At 37.4% G+C, this 12462-nt stretch overlaps 1 protein-coding gene across 2 annotated transcripts in view; it reads left to right on the forward strand.

Moving 5' to 3' along the window:
• Itpr2 (inositol 1,4,5-trisphosphate receptor type 2) overlaps positions 1-12462 on the forward strand; it is a 479802-nt gene that overhangs the window by 366004 nt on the left and 101336 nt on the right. The gene's annotated exons all lie outside the window — the stretch shown is intronic.

Below are 12462 nucleotides of genomic sequence, written 5' to 3' on the forward strand. Positions count from 1 at the left end.
AATACAGAAGTATTTACAAAAGAGCAACATGAATTTAGAAATCTGTAGTTACTAGTGATCACTAGTTCTTAAAAATTAAGTGCAAAACATTTTATATGTCTGGCTCAAATTTTTATTTTAAAAAGTGTGTCTTACAGTAAAGATTTTCTAAATATTTGTATTTTTCTTATGTTTTAAAGGAAAAAAACTCCTTTAAAAACATTGATTCTTTTATGTTTAATTTATTAAGAGAATGGTGGGTTTTTGGTCCAGAATCCAAATTGCTTCTGATGATAAGATCTACTATTAGGCAGTCGTTATTGAAGCAGATGGCTGCACCCTTAACCCCACCCCTGGAGTTTCTGATTGGGAAGGTCTGAGGTGCCTAAGGACTTGCATCTCCAACAGTTTCTAGATGATTCCTATGCAGCAGCCCCAGAAACACATTTTTATTAAAAACAGCATTAACCATCAGTAAGAAAGCTACACTCTCCATCACAACACTTTGTAAGCTTCGTGTCAGAAACTTATTACAAAGATAGTTTACTTACTGAAAACTGCCTTAAATTATTTTAAAAAATGCATTGTTTCTTGAGGGTTATTGTCTTTGTCTTTTTTTTTCTCCTGCTTTGCCCTACAACATAAGCCATTTATTTCATATAATCACTAATTAATTACTGATTAGCTGAAATATAAGATAGGTATTAATGAGTAGCAGTCTAGTTCATCTGAAAAATCAGGAGTTAATTGAAAAACATTTTTAAAAAATTTTGTTGAATTCCTTGTTATTTTGCACATATCTTTGTCTATGTTTGGCCATTGCTATAATGGAACTAATAACTGATCCCTAATGCTCATGGTGGAATTATTTATGTATTGTACTCCTTGGGTAAAGGCACTAGTGTATAGAGTAATGCTGGTGTTCCAGGGTCCCTCCTCCAATTGTGCTTGGAGGAAGGGAAGGACCAGTTCCTCCGTATATCCCTATAGGGGTGTGTGTGAGAGAGACAGAGGGAGGCGGGGGCTGGGGAGAGATGAGAAAAAAGCAGTCTGAGATGTCTGAGGTTTCATTCTTGCCTTTGGGTCTTGGCCCTTTATTCTCTTGGTCCAGGAATCATCCACAGCTTTTTTAAAAAAATATTTTTAGTCATAAATGGATATAATAACTTTATTTTATTTATTTATTCATGTATTTATTGATGTGGTGCTGAGGATCAAACCCAGTGCCTCACACATGCTAGGCAAGTGCTCTGCCACTGAGCCCCAGCCCCAGCCCACAGCTGTCTTTTTCCAAAGTTTGTCAAACCAAATTTCTCAGAAGGATCCTTCTCTTTCTCATCCATGGCCACCCTTTCCTCTTGCATTCTGTCCTTGGGGCTTTCTCTTTGGATTCTCAAGAGCTTAGTTTGGAAGTCCAGAAAAACGTCATTTGTCTCTGTCCTATTCCAGTTGCAACTCCAAATCTACGCAAGGCAATGTGGACAAGTGTGTTTGACTAGGGAAAAGAATGTCTGGAAAAGGAAAAAAGGATGAGAAATACCTTTTTAAGAATGAGATTAGTTACTGTTTCCAACTAACCCCTTCCACTGTACCTTTGGTGAAAAGTCAGGGCCTTCCTCTGCTTCTCCTATCTTGTCTTTAATATCCTTCCCCACCCTTTCTCTCCACTCTTCTTCTCCTCCTCACCTCTCTTGTGGTCTCACCTCTATCTTTTAGGGAACTCCACATTTCCTCCTTGAGAAGGGTCCTTTCTCACTGCCCTTTTTTAACCTCAGACTTCTGCTGGATGCAACCGAGCGAGCATTCCTGCCATCCAGGCTCTGCTGGCAGGTGGGAGGAATGTGTTCCTTTCCACCAGAAATACCTGAAGCTATGTTCCTTCTAAGTGACCCCCCTGCCATGTGACTGAGACCTGCTGAGACCACACAGTTCAGTCTCATGTGGGAAAGCCCTTTTCTTCTTCTTAACATGTCTTTGACCCTACTCCTAACAGACTAGTAATTCTGGCATCAACATTCTGGAAGAATCATTACTTCTTTGGGCTGTGTTCTATATAAAGGAACTCTTGAGAGCAGCTCTGGACAGATGGTACCATTCCCAAATGGACCTTCTGTAATCCACAATTGGCTTATTAATATCAGAGAAAGGGATGGTGAAGACAGTCTCATTTCATCTTGTCACAGTTAAGAGGAGAATCCCTTTATGGTTTGTATTTGTGCTGGCTTTCTAGGGATGCCCTAGCAAAGCAGAACAAACTGGTAGCTCAAAACAGCAGACAGTGCCTCACCATGCTTGGAGCTGGAAGTCCTGAATGAAGGGGTTGGCAGGCCCATGGTCTTGTGCAGGCTCAAGGGAAGGGTCTTTCTTTGTCCCTTCCCAGTTCTGTTGTTGGCTGGCTGTTCTTGGCCCCACTTGATTTGTTTTAACGACTCCTTGGGTGAAGTCACTAGTGTATGGAGTGATGCTGGTGTTCCAAGGTCCTCATCACTCCAGTCTCCTCTGTCGCATGACTCTGTTCCTCATGTGTCTGTCTGAGCCCATATTTTCCTCTTCTAAGGACACTAGTTAATGGGTGAGGGTTCACCCTACTCCAAAATGACCTCATCTTAATTTGATTACAGCTACAAAGACCCTATTTCCAAATAAGATCATACTCATAGATATGAGGGTTTAGGATGTGAGTGGATCTTTTTTGGGTTGCTTTGGATACAGTTCCACCCATGGCAGTATTCTCCACTTAAACATTTAGTATGGCTTCAAATTCTCTTTCTGATCCTAACTCTTCCTACCATCCTCCATGACTTGGTTCATGCAGATCCCTCTCTTTGTGCAGAAGGACATTCTCATGCAATCCTCTCCTTTCTCCTTTCTGCCTGTGGGCATTTTATTCATTCTTTAAGACCTTTCTTTATCAGGTATATGTCTACATGATTATTTTCCTGGTGGCACCAAAACAAATGTGATTCTTAGTAATCCTGCCCCCCGCTTTTTTTTTTACTTCATATTAATCACATGGCTATAATTGATTTAATTTCTCCAATTCCTGGAAATCAGTTTGCTTTAAAAAAAACAAATATATTTTATCTCTATAATACCACACTAGTTAAACTTGAACTTTGCACATAACAGGATCACAAAATTAGATGGAAAAAGATTACCCCAGATGTTTTGAAAACAGAGGGGTTTATATACGTTATATATGCAAGAATAGGTAAAACTTTAATTTATACCTTCTTGTGCTCATTTATCTCTTTCTCAAATGGGAATGGTGTTTGGTTTGAAAGCATTGCACAATTATTAGCCTAAACACATAAGGCAATTATTCTAACTTCAGGCTCCAGCTCACTTTGTGATCTTTGAGCAGCAAGTTGCTGTGTCACAGTTTTACCAATTAGTAAAAGTAGAACACAGAAGTACCAAGGAATAATTATTGTTCAGTATCATTCAGAAACCATTTCTTGATATATATTTCATATGTATCTATATCAACATTAATGAACATTAAAATCCTCATGGTAAGAAGATAAATATGAAATGTTTTAATAAAGGATGCCAGCAAAAATGGAAACCTCAAATCTGTCATCTTTATTTCCCATTTTTGGATTTAAAAATGCATGATATTCTCCAAAGACTCTGTTGTAGGTATATGTGTGTGTATTTGTGTATAAATGCACACACATATGTTTTTACTCCTACTTAGTTGCATTTATATTTAACTGAATGACAGATGTATCATGATTGATAAGGAGGTGCATGATTATCTCCAACAAATAATGAAGGAATCCTTACCTCTCCTTAGCAGTATTCACCTTTGGATGATATGTTTTTATTCTTTCACAAGGCTAACTCTCTGCCAGTGTTATTGATTCCTTCCTCACCCCCACAAATATACATATACACATATATATGTATAATATCTATATTTGCCTATTTATTTATTTATTTTTAGGTACTAGGGATTGAACTCAGGGGGGACTCAACCACTGAGCCACATCCCCAGCCTTATTTTGTATTTTATTTAGAGAGAGGGTCTCACTGAGTTGCTTAGCACCTCACCATTGTTGGCTTTGAACTCATGATCCTCCTGCCTCAGCCTCCTGAGCCACTGGACTTACAGGCATGCACCACTGCACTTGGCCTACCTATTTATTATATTGCAATATATATACATATATCTGCTCACTTATTGTATTACATTTTGTTATATATTTTAATATTATTGTGTTAGCTTTCCTGACAAACTTCCTGAAATGATCAACTTATAAGAAGAAAGATTTATTTTGGCCTACAGTTTTGGAGTTTCACTCTATGATCCACTGGCCCCCTTACTTTGGCCTATGGTGAGGCAGCCATTATGGTGGGGATCATGTGCCAGAATGAAGCCTGTTCACTTCCTGGCTGGCACCTGAAAAGGAGGAAGAGGAAAGGGGCTGGGGTCCCAGTATCCTCAAAGGCATGCTCCTCCAATGACTGAAGACCTCCCACTTGGCTTCACCTCTTAAAGAGTCTACCACCTTGCCAGCATGGTGAGCCACACCTGTAATCCCAGGCATTCTGGAGACTGAGGCAGGAGGATCACAAGTGCAAGGCCAGCCTGGACAACTTGGTAAGACTGTTTAAAATAAAAAATGAAAGGCTGGATATATATCTCAGTGATAAAACTCCCCCTTGTTTTAATCCCCAGGACCAAAAAAAAAAAAAAAAAAAGGGATTCCACTGCTTCCCAGTAGTGTGACACATGAGAACCAAACCTTAACACACAGGCGCATGTCCCCTTTAGGGGGACACTCACCAAAACCAGTCATTATGGTAGTTGATAAGCAATCCCAGGCATGGTTTTCTTATTTGTGATAATAGCCTAATAAGTGTTCATTTGGGCAGAATTCTTTTGGCACTCTATACTAACTATGCATGCAAAACATAGACATCATTTCCCTCCCATATATAAAATAATTGCTACTGTTTTGGCAATTATTTTCATGTGGATTACAAGTAGTTCTAGGACCCAGGAGTTTCCTACCTACGATATCATTCTTGTTAACATTCAGGGCAGCTGTGCAAGTTCAGACTCTTATAATTACTAATATTGATTGTTTTTAGTTTTCTGGACCATACTACATAGTGACATCAGCTAATTTCAAGTACTGTTGTGAGCGTCTCTGTCAATAGTCAAGTTGGATGTCATAAGGCATAGCCCTTGAATATCTTCATACCTGTTTTTCAGTTTTTAATTAGGGTTTAAATTAGATTTTTTACTGAGATTTCTTACTGTGACATCTCTCCACGATGTGCCAAACAGTCCAGGAACTTACCATTTTTTTACCTTTTTTTTTCAGAACATATAATAATAATACTATTTCTTCTATGGATGCTATGTTTGTTGTTGTTTAATGTTATATAAAAGGGTACATGGCAGAGCATAATAACAAATGTGGCAAAAGAGTCCATCATTAAGAAAATTGATTGCCTTTGGTTGGCAGTATTGTTATTCTATAGAATACTTTTAATAGAATTGCATACAAAGGGATTTAAATTTTTTTGGAAACTAAGGGGCATATGTTAATTGGTCTCTGAGAAGTTGCATTTGTAGCAAATTATAAATTTGTACCCAAAATACTCTATATTGATACCATTTCATGTATTTCACAATCACTAAGGTTGGGCTGCCATATAGCTGTTGCCTAAATCACTTACAACCTACCAGAAGGGATATACGCACATCAATAATCATAAGCAAGCAAGAAAAAACATTAAAGTATTTTTTCTGGGAATTATCATCTGATTTCTAATCAGATTTATTCACCTTTCCTCTTTATAGAGGTGGAAACAGAATTTATTGAGCCCTTGCTTAACTTTAACAAACAGATATATGTCATTAATCAGCCAGATTCAACACGTATTTATTGAGCCTACTTTATGAACCAAGTTTTGTTTCTGGCTCTAAGAATACAGAAATGAATAAGACCAGGCCCTTTTCCTTAAGAATGTCACAGCCCACTGGAGAGAAATAATAGTGAGTAAGATAAAATATGATAAATTTTATGATATAGGAATGTGCAGGGCACCGTGTCAATGCAGAACAGAGACAAGCAAGCAGGCTGCTAGGTCAAGAATGACCCTCAGTGGCAAAGAATATAAAAGATGAACAGGTAGAAAAAAAAAATGGTGGATCCACAGTTTGGCTATTGTGAATTGTGCTGCTATAAACATTGATGTGGCTGTGTCCCTGTAGTATGCTGTTTTTAAGTTCTTTGGGTATAGACTGGGGAGAGGGACAGCTGAGTCAAATGGTGGTTCCATTCCAAGTTTTCCAAGGAGTCTCCATACTGCTTTTCATATTGGCTGCACCAATTTGCAGTCCCACGAGCAATACATGAGTGTACCTTTTCCCCCACATCCTGGCCAACACTTATTGTTGTTTGTCTTCATAATAGCTGCCATTGTGACTGGAGTGAGATGATATCTTAGAGTAGTTTTGATTTGTGGTAGATGAATGGATTAAAAAATTGCCATTTATATACAATGGAATATTACTCAGCAATAAAAGAGAATAAAATCATGGCATTTGCAGGTAAATGGATGCAGTTGGAGAAGATAATGCTAAGTGAAGTTAGCCAATCCAAAAAAAAAAAAAACAAATGGTGAATGTTTGATATAAGGTGACTGACTCACAGTGGGGTAGAGAGAGGGAGCATGGGAGGAATAGATGGATTCTAGATAGGGCAAAGGGGTGAGAAGGGAAGGGAGGGGACAGGGGGTTAGCAAAAAAAAAAAAAAGAAGAAGAAAGAAAGAAAAGAAAATAGGATATCCCAGAAGCAGAATTTGTGGCACGTAAAGGAATTTTTTTTTTTTTTTTTTTTTTTTTTTGCCAACCAGGGAAGGCTCCTGGGGTCTTAGTTCTTAAAGTTCACTTATTGGTGATTATGCCTATTTCCTGTATAAAATGAAACTCCAAAATAAATTCTTAAAAAAGTCAAGAGAAGTAAAAAAAAAGAAAAAATGCTGGAATTATTTTTCTTTTTTATTGTTTTTTAAAAATTATATATTTGAAATTTTCCAAGATATGTGTAGCAAACTTATACAACCCTGAATGAAAATGTTGCTTAAGACTTTGAACATGTACAAGAAGGCCTAGAAGCTTTTTTTAAGTGCCTTTTAGAATGCTTTATATCTGCAGTAAAACAAAATAAATGTAAATTATCTCATTAAGACTGCATAAAGAAGAGAGTTTCTAAAATGTTTCTGCTAAGCAAAATATACTAAATGTAAATTTTTTGTATGGGTTTCTTTACCATTAGTTATGGTGCATAAAATAGAATTATTTTCTTCAAACAATTTTAGTAATTTTAATATCATAAAGTAACTGTAAAGAAGTAAAAGCTTTTTAATAAATTAATGAGAAAATATTGAAGTCACCTTAAGAAGCTGTCAACTAAGTTTTAAAGAGTTCTGATTTACATTTAATTGATTAAAAATATGCATTGAGCACCTACTATGTGTAAGACACTGTTCTAAGCCTTGGAAATATAGCATTGAATGAATCAAATGAAAATCTCACGTCCTAACTTACATTCTTTTCTTTTTTTTTTTTCCTAACTTACGTTCTTGAAGGAGGAGAGTTAATGAACAGATCCATTACAAAATATACTGTCAGATGATAATGTTTTATGGGGAAAACTAAAGCAGGAAATGGGATTCAATGTAGCAGAGGAGGCAGGTGGAGGGTGGGTTGATCTTTTCAAGCTTGGTTACTGGCAAGACAATATTGAAAAGGAAACCAGAAGTACACAGGGGGGCAGGATGTGCAGGTGTCTAAAGGAAGAGAATCCAGAACAGAATAGCAACTGCAAAGACCCTGGGTTGATAACATGCTACTTGGGTAGAAGGGACAGTTGGGAGACCAGTGTGGCTGGGACTGAGTCACCAGGGGGAGGGTAGAAAAAGAGAGGTGTAGGAAGGTCAGAGGGCTATTATGAGGTCATGTCTCTGGCTCTCAGATAATAGCCATGTGAGGGTTCTGGGTAGGAAAAAGACATAATCTGACCAGCAGGATCACCTCAGCTCCTGTGTTAAGGCTAGACTCAAGAGGACAAGGGTGAAGCAAGGAGACTTGTTATAAGGCTATTGCATGAATTTGACATAATTTTCCTGTGTACTTATATGAAAAAAACCTAAGTGAATCCCACCACTGTGTACATCCACAAGAATGACATCCTAATTAGAATAAGATATAAATATGCATGTATAATTTTATCCAAATGAATTCTACTATCATGTATAACTAAAAAGAATCAATTTTAAAAATGGGGGAAAAAAGGCTATTGTAGTATTCCAGGTGGGAGACTTGTGGATCCAAACATCGTGGGAAGGAGATATGAGACACAGTTAGCCACATGGGTGTACCTGCAACTCATCATTACCAATCAGTGAGCCCTCACTATCAATAAGCTCCATTGCAAATATTCCACCTGGACTAGTTCTGCCTCACTTGTATTTCCTTCTAGTTCCCCAGTTACTACCCCTTTTAAAAACCACATTAGAAGCTACAATTCATTGATTCTACCATCTTTTTATTGTCCCTCCTGGCTTCACTTCCTCCTTCATTCAGCTTAGATTCCATAGTCCTGTTTAAATTCCTTGCATAGACTCTTAGTTCCTGTTGTCTTTTTTGATGGTGTTGACCTCATCCAGCCAAACCACAAATCTCATTAGTTACAACTTTCTGTCTCCTGCATGCCTGCACCCAGACAGCTGAATGTCACTGGAGAGAACCCAACAAACATGCTCACTGTTCTCTCTGTGACCATACAGAAAGGAGACCCTTGAGGCTTCTTGACACTCCTACTATATTCCCCAAGCCCTTCTCTTTCCTTACCTGACTGCTTCATACCTTTGCTTCATTAAATATCCAGTGCCTCCTCTTTCATCCTCATTATTAGCCTCCTATTTTGCCAAGAAAATAAATGTAACCAGAAAAATGTCTTCTCTGTGTTCCCACTGTCACAGTTAGCCCCTGCCCCTGCAAATCTCTGCTGTCTCTGGGGTGCATTTTCTAAGGCAAAGCTTTCCACTTAGTGCTGGACCATTCCACACTCCCTGACAGCACTCCAGTAATTGTTCCTGTTCTCTCAAAATCAAGCCTGACGTTTCCTATATTTAAAACCAAAAGCTCCCTTTTGCCCCTCTCCTTGTCTAGCTAGCCTAAAAATTAAAAGTGTTCCTGCAAGTGAATGCTTGAATCTAGGAAAACCAAATTTGGGGGGCAAAGTAGGACTGGTGAAAGGATCAGTCCTTCCCAGTATCAATGAAATCCGAAATCCAGTGCAAAAATTTTTGCAGCGTTTCCAGTAAACTCGGACTTTTCTGCAAGCTATTCCTTGGCTATCCCCAAAGCAGTGGTCCTCAAGAGTTTCCTGTACTCACACTCACTGGTTTTATCTCCTCTCCTCCCATTCTTACATAAACTCACTACACTTTTCTTCCCTCACCACCTGGAACTGCTGCTATCAAGCTTATCAGTTACCAAACAGAATGACACTTCCCAGGCTTCATTCCACTTGCTTATCAGCAGCATTTGATGCCCGTGGTCCTTCCCTCCACATTGAAATTCTTTCTTCACTTGGCTTCCAGAAGTTCCATTGCACTATTTTGTGTCTGCATGCCTACCCAGCTTTCTCACTCTTCTTTGACAATGGTTTTCATCTTCTTTATCTCTTTTGAATTTCATAGAGCTCTTTTCTTGGTCTAAACTCACTTTTCGATGATTTCACTGAGGTTCATGATTTTAAATGTCAGCCATATTGTGACATGAAAAACCAAAATTATAGCAGATTTTATTTAGAAATCTTGATTAGCTTTATTTGTGATTCAAGACACAGGAAATACTTTTCCTAGACTTGGGAAGTACTTATTCTTTATAAAGTTGGATAATTGCAAAGACATTGGTTTTATCAACAGAACAGGGGTGAGGAAAACAGGAATGAAGAACAAAAAGTGGACTGGTCATTTAAAGTTACTCTCCCTGTAACACAGGAGCAGGGAAATAGACAACAGAAAAACAACTGACTGGTTGACATGAGGTTACTTCATATTACTTAGTAAAGATTAAAATAGAACTAAAAAGCAAAAAATAAAATAAAGAGAACTTCATTGTCACACAGATTGAAATTGGCCTGTTGGAGAATTTGGCTCTTACCTTTCTCTTGAATTCTTGGAAGTTCAAATGATAATTTAGTCTCAGTTTGATGCCATGGAGCTTTAGCATGATTGACACCATGTTGAGTTTTAGGCTGGTCTCTTGGTGCCTAATGTGGAGGCTTAGACCATGGTTTCCTATAACTGTTACCACTGACAACCCTAAATATATAATCAAGCCCTTATCTCTCCCTAGAACTTTTGACAAACCCATCCAACAGTGTGATCCATGTCGCCTTTATAGGGTGACATTGAAAGTTTCTAGGTATCCAGACCCAAATCCTGACTTTCTGCCCCTAAATTTGCTTTCTTTGTATTTCCTCTTAGTAAATGACATTTCTAAACTTAATTGCTCATGTCAGTAATTTTAGAGTCAGCCTGTGATAGATTTCCAGCACCATAACAAAATATCTGATATAAATATCTTAAAAGTTAGAAAGATTTATTTTGGCTTGTAGTTTCAGAAGTTTCAGTTCCAAGGCCAAGTCTTGGCCTTGTTGCTCTGGATGCCTGTGGTGAGGCTGAGCATGATGGCGGAAGCCATGGTGGAGCAAAACTACTTGCATCGTAGGAAGGGGCAGGGTCCCAAGATTCCCCTCAAGGGCACACTCCCAGCAGCCTGGCTTCCTCTAGGTAGGCTCCCCACTCCTAAAGGCTCTTCCACCTCCCAAGAACACCATCAGCTGGAGACCAAGCCTTCATACAGGAGCTTTTGGGGGACATTTCAGATTTAAACCATAACACATCCTTAATTCTTCTTGTGCCCTAGATTCAATATTTAAATAAATCATGCCAGTTTTACCTTGATGAACTGTCCACTTTTTGCCACTTGCTAATGTGCCTGAATGGTGGCAATAATTTTATCCATTGAAACTCATTTAGATTTTTAGTAACACCTATAAGTCACAACAAATTCCATGACTATGGTTTCTAATAAAATTTTATACATTTAGTTGAATATAAAATATAAGTGAAAATCAGGAAATGATTTTCTTGAATGATTTACAAAAGTTCCTGAAAGTCAATTCTAAAATAATAATTTTGAAAATTATTTGTTCTAGAGCAGCATCAATGGAATGAATATTTAACTCACCAAATTATCACTTCCAAGGAAGATACTCATTTGGTTTTATTGGTCCTAGATTGTTATTTCAAATGTATCTCCATTCTATCTAGTTAATATTTATATTAAGATCTCATAAATAATGAAGGACTTGTTTATTGCTCTATAATGTTGATAAAATACGGAATCTGGAGCCATATTGTTTTGAGTTTAATACTGGCTCTACTGATTTATAGTTATGTTATTATAGACAAGTTTCACATTTTCTATGAGTTAGTGATAATGATAGTATGTACCCCAGGATTTCTTAGTAGGACTAAATGAGATCATGTACTTAAAATGCTTAGGACACAGAAAAGACACGTGTACTGTGCTAGTAGTAAAAGAATTATATAGCAGAATATCACTAGCAATCCTTGGGGAACTTAAGGAAGAGAACATTTGAAAGGTTAAAGACATTGCAAGGTCTCAGGAATTGTTCAAGACAACAATAAAAGAGACTTCTAAAGGCAATAGGTACTAATTATCTACAAAGTAAGAGAACAAGCCAGCAAATATCTTAAACGTTTAAATAAGAGAGAAAGATTACTTCTACAGTAGTAATGAAAATCAGGAAATGATTTTCTTGAATGATTTACAGTAGTAGCTTGAAATAATTTAAGATGAATTTTTTGTTTTTTTAAATGCCCAGTTTCAATTACAGTAAAATAGAAATCTATACCCATGAAGTGCCAATTTTGACAGACTTAAGATGATAAAGCAAAGGACTTCAGTAAAAAACTACTGATGGGAAACTTTGATTAGATGCCTTAAGAGAAATCCTCTGAAATACAGAGGACTACTTATGCCCACCAGGAAGCTACCCTTTATATTACTTCCACTACCCTCTGATCTATTGCACTGTTGATCAGGCAGTTTGATCTGTGAATGTAGTTTAAATTTATTACAGGGAATATTATTTACATCTGTATCACTGTGGACATTTCTTTTTCCTGGCACAATCATATACTTATTGAAAGCATAAATTTAATTAACAAATGTTGACAGCTGATCCTTAGTGACTTGATTATTTATGCCTTTCAAATATAGACCTACTTTCTGGAAATATAACTAGTTGCCATTTACCCCAGGACTGTGAAGTTGTATCTACAAATGGACAAAGGAATTTTGAAGTGTGAACCAGGAAAGGGGAAATGAAAATATCTCAAACCTTTATCCTTTTCCC

This window comes from Urocitellus parryii, chromosome 5 (assembly GCF_045843805.1).
Source record: "Urocitellus parryii isolate mUroPar1 chromosome 5, mUroPar1.hap1, whole genome shotgun sequence".
NCBI lineage: Eukaryota > Metazoa > Chordata > Mammalia > Rodentia > Sciuridae > Urocitellus > Urocitellus parryii.